This window comes from Mytilus galloprovincialis, chromosome 2, assembly GCF_965363235.1.
Source record: "Mytilus galloprovincialis chromosome 2, xbMytGall1.hap1.1, whole genome shotgun sequence".
NCBI lineage: Eukaryota > Metazoa > Mollusca > Bivalvia > Mytilida > Mytilidae > Mytilus > Mytilus galloprovincialis.
In genome coordinates this window covers 76,907,707-76,918,373 of record NC_134839.1, presented here as the reverse complement: position 1 = coordinate 76,918,373, position 10,667 = coordinate 76,907,707, and the positions used below count along the sequence as shown (strand labels likewise).

General features: G+C 30.8%; 1 long non-coding RNA gene across 1 annotated transcript; it reads right to left on the bottom strand.

The window, feature by feature from the left end:
• Positions 1–344: 344 nt before the first annotated feature.
• Positions 345–9,399, bottom strand: LOC143062415 (uncharacterized). The gene is made up of 3 exons (XR_012974739.1): positions 9,195–9,399; positions 8,014–8,268; positions 345–504 (listed from the first exon to the last, which is right to left on the bottom strand). It is a non-coding gene; the product is annotated as an uncharacterized LOC143062415 (long non-coding RNA).
• Positions 9,400–10,667: the final 1,268 nt, after the last annotated feature.

Below are 10,667 nucleotides of genomic sequence, written 5' to 3'. Positions count from 1 at the left end.
ATGAGTTTGAATGTCCCAGTGGTATCTTTTGCATTTCTTTAAAGTTTATTTAAATACGCGTAAAAATTAAAGTCCCGACAATGTTCATATATGAAATATATTTACACCCTGAGTAGGATCAAAGTTCTGTTAGGAATATTGTAACAATTGCTCTTTGTGATGTTTAAGCTAAGTATTACATGTTCGTAATTGTGATCAGATGTCTTCCCTTCTGACAATCAATTCTGTTATTGTATGTTGATGAGATATGTGTTTTAACCTTATAAAGTTTAAATGCATTACTTGAAAAGAAATAAATGCGATCGATGATTTATATCTGATGATGGTATATAAATATTCCCAAATAATTTGTCTGGTTTCTTTATTATATAGAACATGCAACATTAAAATATTCTTCTGGGGTATTAGAGATGTAATCATCTTGCGAAATGAAAAAAATCTTGATCCTGTATTTACTGTTTTGACATCTTTCTTACAGCTTCAATCCAGGATTGTTAGAATAATCTATATAAAAAGAAATTATGTTTTTAATGATACGAGATGTTTGAATTATGTAATTGTGCATACATAACCAAAAAAACAACACTAAGCTATATATTTTAAACCAAAATATTAAGCAGTCCTGGACAAAGCTAAATATCATAACCGGAAAATTTAAGAATGACAAAGTTTTCAGCCTCACTTCAACTATCAATAAAATTAATAGATGTAAGATTTTCAAATTAATGATAAAATCTATCTGACACTGATTTCAAAACGAGGAGCATGTTTAATAAGTAAGTGTGTAGTATATTTTTCACACTATTTCCGCCTTGACAAAGTTTGATAGGTAATCTGAACTCTTGCATGGATCAATTTTCAACATTGTTTAACATAAACAATTTAGCTTATGAATACATTATCTTTTAATAATAAAAAACATTAAAAACGGTGACAATTTTGGAAAGCTTTTGAGACACGTAATATGATTTGAAGGCGCTTTATTGAAAAATAGCTATACAAACGTACATATGTCCAGAAGAAAAATGGAAAGTAAAAATCTGAAAGTGCAACAATTAAAAGAATAAAGGAAAACAATATCTAAATCTAAGGTGAATTTAAAAAGAAGAAGAAGTCCATACAGATACCACTCAACAGAACAAGTGAAGAACAACTGTCGTATGCCCGGGCCCCATTTGATGGTATTAATGTATTTGGTTTTGATGTTATGTTGGTTATTCTCATCGGATTTTGTCTAATGCTTAGTCCGTTGCTGTGTGTGTTGCATTTAAAATTTTTAATGTGGTGTCGTTGTTCTCCTCTAATATTTAATGCGTTTCCCTCAGTTTTGGTTTGTTGCCCCGATTTTGTTTTTTGTCCATGGATTTATGAGTTTTGAACAGCGGTATACTACTGTTGCCTTTATTACATCTAACATAGTCTATGTAAATTAATTGTCCTTTACAAACGTCCTTTCCTGCCAAAATATCTATCATATATCTCTAGGTGCCCCGTAGTAGTTTTAAAATGTTATTTTTTTCGACGCTTCGGTGTGATTGTCGGTAATAACAGGTCATGTTTTATATCTTTGTCAAACTATATTTTTATTGTATTACTCGATAGCATTGTTCTTCAAATAACAATTGAGTATTGCTCGTCAGTTTAATACCTCTTATCTTTTTATCTAATTATAATTATTAAAAGACATCGATCAGACACGGGCTTCTCGCAATTACACATTTCATACTGCAGTAATCTATGAATTCTTGTTAAAAACCTCTTTGACGTTTATTAAGAGACAGTAATCATAACATGAATAATAAAGATCAATAAAAAATACTTTAACCAAAAACTGTAACTTGTTTGTTATGGGGCAGATGGAGTCATCCGTAACTAACAGCAGAAATTAAAAGGCCACCTCCCGCAATGTGAAATGCCCGAAATAAAAAAAAAACGACACATGTACAGATCTCTCACTCACTCACTCATCTTCTTCGTGCCTGTCAGCACATAAGGCCTCAGCCAGTACTCGCCACATTTGCCTGTCTTTTGCCTACAGATCTCTAATAAATCTATTAAAAGCAAACCATAGTAAATACATGTTTTTTTTTCACAATACTAAATAAAGCAAGGAGGTTGGTATATTAAGGTGAAATACCACCAAATCATGGTATGTCACATCCGGTTGTATACGAAAATAGGTCGAAAAAAAATATTCCCTTGAATTTGACAGTTGTAGGTAATTAATCCTATATTTTATTGCAGTAAAACATTTCTGTTTCATAGGCATATGTCTTGGGTATTCTAAGTCACTATTATTTTTTTATTTGGGGTTTCTATAGAATATTTTGTAAACTTGAGGTCACATGGTTCCCAAACCTTGTACACAGGTTAGATAAGGGGAGAAATTTGATTGGTCAACTTCTAGTGATGGTTATTGTCTTGTATACAATGAAATGTTATATGATTTTTTTTTTATAGTACTGGACAGGATAAAACTTTACATATGCCAAGTATTTCTTTATTTGAAACAAAGATAACTTCTGCACATTTTTTTGTGCCAATTGTGGTATTAAACCTAATATGCGAAGCTGTACATGCACCTTTGACCTTGTGAGTACTCTCATGTGTTAAGATTTCTTGCTATTTAAGTAAAATATTACAAAAGAATAATTATTCTGAGTGTATTGAGTCTCCAAAACACATTTTATGAGAAAAATTTCCTTGAAAAAGGACTCTACCATGAATATTCAGTTGACAGAACAATAGGCCATACTAAGTGTTTTGGGGAGCTTTTTCTCCTCATTTCTTATATTCTTTTATGATAAAACATTTTCATAGGAAATACTTTAATAAATATATAGTTTTAAGTAAATGAAATTATTTTAAATGCTGTAACAACAAATTATTCAATAAAAGAGAAGCCTTTTATGTCCCTCCCTGGAAAGCGGCGTAGATTTAATTTTACGTAAAGACTTATTGAAACCTCCTTGGAGACAGTAAACTTTTATATGGATTGTTCATTCTGCTTGAATACTTCAATTACTCATTTATTATAACAATTGTGTGATAAAAGAGTATTAGTTACCCCATAATTTTTTTTTTATTGGCCTGAAAAGTTGAAATTTTGGGGGAATGAGAGATATAAATTAACCAAAAGAGACCTTATAAAGAAGACAAAGAAGTCTATTACTGGTATTTATCTTCCTAAAATCATCTTGTGTATCCTATTTAACTGTTTGTAAGCATATTAGATAAATATTTGATCATTTATTGGTCCACACTATAGTCTATCTTGATACGGCTTGGTATGGATTTGTCGAAGAAATTTTGCTCGAATCCCTGTAGATGTCGTCTTTCATTATACTAGGTTTTTTCAAACTGTTGGACTGATTATGACAAAACTTGGCAGGAATGCTTGAAATAACCAGTATTACAAAGGAAAAAAGTCACATTCAGTTTATTAAATGATAATGTGTTCTTTAGGTATAATACCATCAAATCATGGTACGTAACATGCGGTTGTATACGAAAATAGGTCGAAAAAAATATTACCTTGAATTTGACAATTGTAGGTAATCAATCCAACATTTTATTGCAGTAAAACATTTGTTTCATAAGCATATGTCTTGGGTATTTTAAATCACTATTATTTTTTTATTTGGGGTTTCTATTAAATATTTTGTAAACTTGAGGTCACATAGTTTCTAAACCTTGTACACAGGTTAAATAAGGGGGAAATTTGATTGCAAACTTCTTGTTTGCAATGAAGTGTTATGTGATTTTTTTTTCTATAGTACTGAACAGGACTCATGCCAAGTATTTCTTGATTTGAAACAAAGATAACCTCTGCAATTTTTTTGAAAAGTGCAAATTTAACAAAGACTTATAGGGGAAAATCAATGGTGGTATAACACCTTAAATGTATATCTATGTAAAAGAGACGACAAAACAAATTAGTGAACTTAAATACATGTAATTAAAAAAATGAGAGTTATAGTACATTGCCTAAATTCATTAATGCAATAGCAGAAGAGAACGATCCGTGTAACACTTATCAATTCAAAGTTTTAAAAAATTTCGAAATTTTGGATTTTTTGGAATTTTGATCAAAGTTTTAAAATATCAAAATTTCAAATTGTGTAAATGTTTTGAAATTTTAAAATTTTAACCAAATTATTAAAATATTAAAATTCTAAATATCGTTTTTAAATTTGATAGGAATTTGTTCAAACATTTAAAAAACTAAACCTTACATGCAATTTTGATTATTCACTTTTTGAAAGTTTGATTTTTTAAATTTTTTATTAAAATATCAAAAATAGAAAAGGGGCAAAAAGAGGAGTACCTGTAAAAAGCAAAACGAAATAAAAGCGGAACAAAACGAAACAATACGAATTGAAAACATACTGATTCTTGTATGAAATAAAACCTGAGACAGACAGTTGTAAGCGGGGGAAAATTGGATGACAAAATAAATATTTCTCAAAAGAAGAGAATTCATTTCAAAACAAGACGGACGGCTCTGATATTGGCCATTTCACTTGCTGATTTTTCTAGCACCCATATTTTAGGAGAAACAGGAGTAACAGTAAAAACTGAACAACTCGCAGTAGGTCAAATAGTATAGTTAGGTTGAGCATGTATATATATTTTCTACTGAACTCTACGCAATAAAAAGTCTCAATTCACGGTTTATCATCTCTTTTGATTTCAAACTTTTCTGTTTTGCTCTACGACTTCTTACTTTCTGCAATCATGTTTGCTAAAGAATATATCATTGAACGATCATCTTTAACGTTTTAATCTGTTCTTTGTAAGTTGTTGGCCCTAAATATTCAGCTTTGAGCGTTCCCTAAGAGGTCGATCCAGAAAAGCGCGTCGATCGTAACTTTTAACGTTATGTTTTCATTTTTATCGATTGCATGATGATCATAATTATATTGCCTTGTATCAATGATTTTAGTTAATATGTTTTTGGTACGGTAGGAATACTGCATTCATGGTGTCCCAATTGTAAGGTTGTGTTAGTCTATAATTTGGGAGATTTTTTATATATACATCTTATTTACGCTGAAATTAAGAGTACTAAGATCAAATATTAGTAGATAGGAGCCAAGATACTGTTACAAGGCATCTACATAAACTCATCATAGATGGATACCAGGATAGAAATTTTGCCGGTTTTTGCGCCAGACGCGCGTATCGTCCATAAAAGACTTATCAGTGACGCTTGAATCAAATTAAGTTAAAAAGGCAAATAAAGTCAAATAGAATTAAAAAGGCCAAATAAAGTAAACGTTTATATCCAACTTGTAGCTCTGGTTTTGTAAAAGTTGAAACCATTCATATCATATATAATTGTATACCATAAACATTATTTTCAGCATTCATATTTATATAATAGTTGCCGTTGTACTACATTAAGCGCCCATATATCAATTTGTAGGTGTCAGCATTTTAAAAATTGAAAATTCTTTTCAAAAGTTTATATCAGCGACAAATGGTAATCTTTTGAAGACTCCAATATATAGATAGTCACTTTTTTTTTTACTTTGATACTTCCAAGAGGGGCTTCGATAATGGTACATTAAAAAAAATAGACAATGTTTGGACTGGTTATCATACACGTAGCTCCATTATGGGTCCTAAATCAACCACTGTTTTTAAATAGTAAATAAAAGGAAAGGGATTTTTTTTTGTATTAAGGGATATTATTGTTCCGTAATTGCATTTTGTTATTTGAGCATTTTTAAGTTATAGTACGACAATAGACTTTGAGCAAACTAAAAGAACACAGGTGCATCCAGTCAGAATGGGGCGTGTAAAGAGAAGCCATACTGTCAGCTGCAAGATGGATTTTTCCATTTTTCGCCATACACCAAAATTGCTCTCGAAAAAACAGTACAATGTAAAACGTTGAATTTAAGTAAAGAATTCACCTAGGGAACGCTAAAAAAACTGAAATTTGAAAGTCAAGAAAAATAAGAACCGAAACAATTGAAGAGGTGTTTGACCAAAGTGAAGTTTAAACATATCAAAATCCATCTATAAGGGCTACTTTGTCCGAGGGAGTTGAATCCTATGTTTCGCCGTCATTTGTACGTAAACAACCTATTCTAAATTATCGATTTGTTGTTGCCAGTGACAAATATTTCATGAATGTTCCGGAACAAATTAGTAATAAATACAAAAGGGAGAGAGTGTGCATAATGAAGACATAACCTTTCAATTAGTTTAATTGAGGTTTGAAGCTGGTGTATGACAGTAACTGATAGCTTTATATATAGTAGAGCTTTGTTAATTAATTTTCATTGTCATTTTGATTAGTTTCTTTTGTTTCCTATTCTGACATAGGACTTGTATTTCCTTTTCAAGTGCGTTTTACAGTTCGTATTACTGTGTGCTTTTCATTCTTTATTAGCTAGAGATATGGGGGAGGGTTGTGATCTCACGAAACATGTAAAACCCCGCCACATTTGTGCGCCTGTCCCAATTCAGGAGCCTCTGTCCTTTTATGTCTTGTATGATTTTCATTTTACTTCATTGTTATATTTCGGAGTTTAGTATGACGTCTATATTTTTTGAACCAGTACACATTTTTGTCTAGGGGCCAGCTGAAGCACAACTAGCACAACGTTCATTGCGACGCTAAACATTAAGTATTCCTTCCGTATATTTTTTTGGAACTGAATAAATCATTAAAGGCAATATATTATCGTCATGCAATCGATAAAAAAGAAAACAAAACGTTTAAAGTTGCATGCGACCGAAGAGCTTTTTCTGGATCTACCTTCATCAGGAACGTCAAAAAGGCGAATAATACTATTTGGTTTACTGGGAGTTGGTCAGTTTTCACTGTTACTTCTAAATGTTGGGCACTGGCAACATCAAATAGCTCTGAATTATTTATCTCAAACGCTAACCTTATATAAGAGATTTTAATCAACTTATTTGATTCCGGTTTAAATAGGTTTAACTGGGTTTTTTTTTTTTATAGATGCACAACCTTAACATTTCGAATACTGTTATCCCATGTGATGTCTAATATTTTTTATAAAAAAAACCAACTTCTTCTTTTCATTATTTATTTTGTAAATAAAAATGATTTGATATATTTCGTGCTATTTATTTATACACTTTGATCAAAATTCCAAAAATCTAAAATTTCAAAACATTTTAAAACTTTGAATTGATAAGTGTTACACGGACCCAGAACAAAGTGAGAAGGGTAAAAAAAACTTGATATCGGAAAAAACCAAAAACAGGTAAATACACATTTTCTGCACCTTTTTCATATTTCCTTTTAAACAGATATAAATAGTTCAGGTGTAAACATTAATTCAAGGGATTGACAAGTCCTTCCCGTTAAACATATACAATAGGAATTAGTAAATGCTTCTAGTATACCTGAATTCAACACGGTTTCCTACGTTGTCTCATTGTTAATTATACTTCAATTCCTAACTTTTAAAGTGAGTTTACTCTGATACAAAGAAGTTGTTCGAGTCAACTTTGTAATATTTCGGATGGTGGTCGAATTTTTGATTCGGTCCTTTTATTTTTTCGTGGATTTCCGCAAGAAATAATTTACATGAAACTACGAAAATATTTGTTTACGGAGAAAAAGCATGAAAAGTATGCTACTTGACTGAATAAAGAACGGCAACCATCTTTTACATAAGATGTCAAAAGAAATATAAAAGCGGAAATAATCAGATATTTTATATTTGGTAGAAACTTTTCGGAATTTCAGTTCCTCGTTAATCTTCAATTCGTACTCTATTTTTTTACTTTATTTGTTTATAGATCTAAGAGATTTGAATATCAGTTAACCACTGTCGCTTTATTATTTCTCACTTCCCCCCTTTAATTACACTCAGCATCAACTTGTATGTAATATCTTTATTTTTAAATGTTTTTGGAACATGATAATTCAGTGTTTTTGCTATTTTGCTTTCTTTTGTAAACATTTAGAGACGATGTCAATATGTCCTGTGACAAGAATAGAAAAATAACGTACAAATAGCTTACCTCTGGCATCAGTATATTTGTAACACCTTATATAGCTTTTGAATAAAGTGATTTCTTTATAACCTTCGTTGCACTTGCATTGTGCATTGTCTACTCTGTATGTAGATATGTCAGAACATTTACACTCTCCAGTAGCTTCATTATAATACGTCCCGATTGGACATGGATGACCTTCGATTTTATCATGTATTGCAAGAGAGAACCTATTCGACTGAACAATTTTCTCTTGAAATGCATTTTGTTTTGTCCTTTTATCTACAAGAAAAGATATTATGTAGAAACATCTAGGTCAATGGATATGAACATAAGACAAAATGCATATGATTGTACATATGTACAAAAGAAAACTATGCTTTATTCCTCAAATCCTTGGGTTGTTGCAATATTTACCTATATATCTATTATTAGATTGATTCGTTTTTTCTTTATAGCCTTTTCCAGTAATACAAGAGAACATAGTGTGTGGTGAAAAAAAATCCATTGTCCGGGAACTTAAAAACAAATATGGCTTAATAGAACAATTAAACTGGTCAACGTTGTCTCTTTAAATAATAATATATTTTTTCCATCATAATTGAATTTAAACCATACCAATTTTACCAATATTGAACGAAATTGTCGCCTTTCAATAAAACAATTTGTCTAAACTTGTTGAGTTTCAACAGTGTATAATAAGCAGCTGTTTTAGTATACCTCCTTCACAAATTTTATTCAAATCCAATAGATAGATATATACTTGTTAAATAGTACTAACCGTTACAATTCTTGACAGGAAGTCCATTTAACAACAATCACATGTGCTTTTAGAACAATATTTCTTTTAGAGTTTTCTGGGTTTTTCATTTTTATGATACGCCAAATATCACAGTTAAATTACCTTTATCAGTTTGGAAATGAAGATGCAAAAGTATTATCATAATTTGTTGACGCACTATAACTGCAGCTGGTATCTCCTCATTTTTCTTCGATTTCATAACGAATAAAACAATTGTGTTAGTCCAGATGCATTTTTCGACACAAATTTCTTTTCAGTGATGGACGACTCAAATATACACGGTAGTCATTAAAACAATGATATTTTGAACTGAAGCTTACAAAAAAGGTTAAGTACATTTAAATCAATATTCATGTCAACATACCAATTAAATAAATTCACCAACCTTAAAAAAACAAACACTTACCGAATGGATATCCATATAAAACCTGGTAGCATGTGATACACAGATATAGAAAAATTGTACTTCTTCCCATTTGTTGTCTTTAAAATTACTGCTTTGTTGTGGGTGATGTGTAGAATTATCTGGTCGCGGATTAAATTCATGTTCTCGGTATTTAAGTGAGTGTACTCACTTACTTTATTCACACATCTACCCAGGTGTTCAATTTCATATCATGTTGATTAAAACGAAAACATAATTAAAGTTCGTACAATAAGGTTAATCCATTGTTACTCGAAAAACAGAATAATAAATGCAATAACTTTGAATAATATTAACAAAGTATTAACATATTCTTGCGACAAAAACTATATTCCCATAACTGATTAAAACATTTTACATGTGGAATGATGCCCATAATATTCGTCAAGGAGGAGAAGTGCACAGAATATAATGTTGACATACTTGACCTTGTATCTAAAACAGGCACAGTTATTAGCTCCCAAATCGACAATTTCTCTTCTTTCCCACAAATTAAAAAAAACCAAGATGTGGTATGATTGCCAATGAGACAACTCTCTACAAGAGACGAAATGACACAGAAATTAACAACTATAGGTCATCGTACGGCCTTTAACAATGAGCAAAGCTCATACCATATAGTCAGCTATTAAAAGTTCCGAAATGCCATGTAAAACAATTCAAATGAGAAAACGAACGGCCTAATTTTGTTTTTTAAATAAACGAAAACAAATATGTAACACATAAACAAACGACAACCACTGAATTACAGATTTCTGACTTAGGACAGGCCCATACATACAGAATGTGGCGGGGTTAAACATGTTAGTTCATAAATAATAAATGATGCCTTAAATAAAGAGTTTTTTTTTTGTAGTTATTGAATTTTAAAACTACTCAGGTAAAGGTGCCAAGAAAGAGGCAAAAAAATAAAACAAAAATAGCATACACTTCTTCAAATACTGAAATATAACCGAAGTGACGAATATAAAAACAATGAATTACACTACTGCTACAAAGTAATGTAATACCACTTCCATTACTAAGAAAAGTTCTGCAATTCTACATTTTTAATTTATTTCACCCTCAGACAACTCAGACTTTGTAAAACGTCGCCAGTGTCTAGACAGAATGTAGATGAATCAGTGGTATGTCATAGAACGTATATTTCTTTTTTTTTTAAATGGTTCATCAGAAGGTACCAAGGAATAGTTGATGAATATTCCAACTTTATAAATAAAACACGATGGTCTCAAAGTATAGATTCTGAGGAACTAATGTTGTTTGTCATCTTAATGACATGTTATAGTATTCTTTTATTTGTCTTTATGAATATTACTTTTACTGTGTAGTCTGTTTTGGTGGTATCCATTTAATGTGTTATCGTGCCATGGTAACTTATTTTTAAAGTGATTACTTTAATAACATAATGTTGACAGCTGTACTCCAATTTTTGACATTTTTACTTATTGTGTC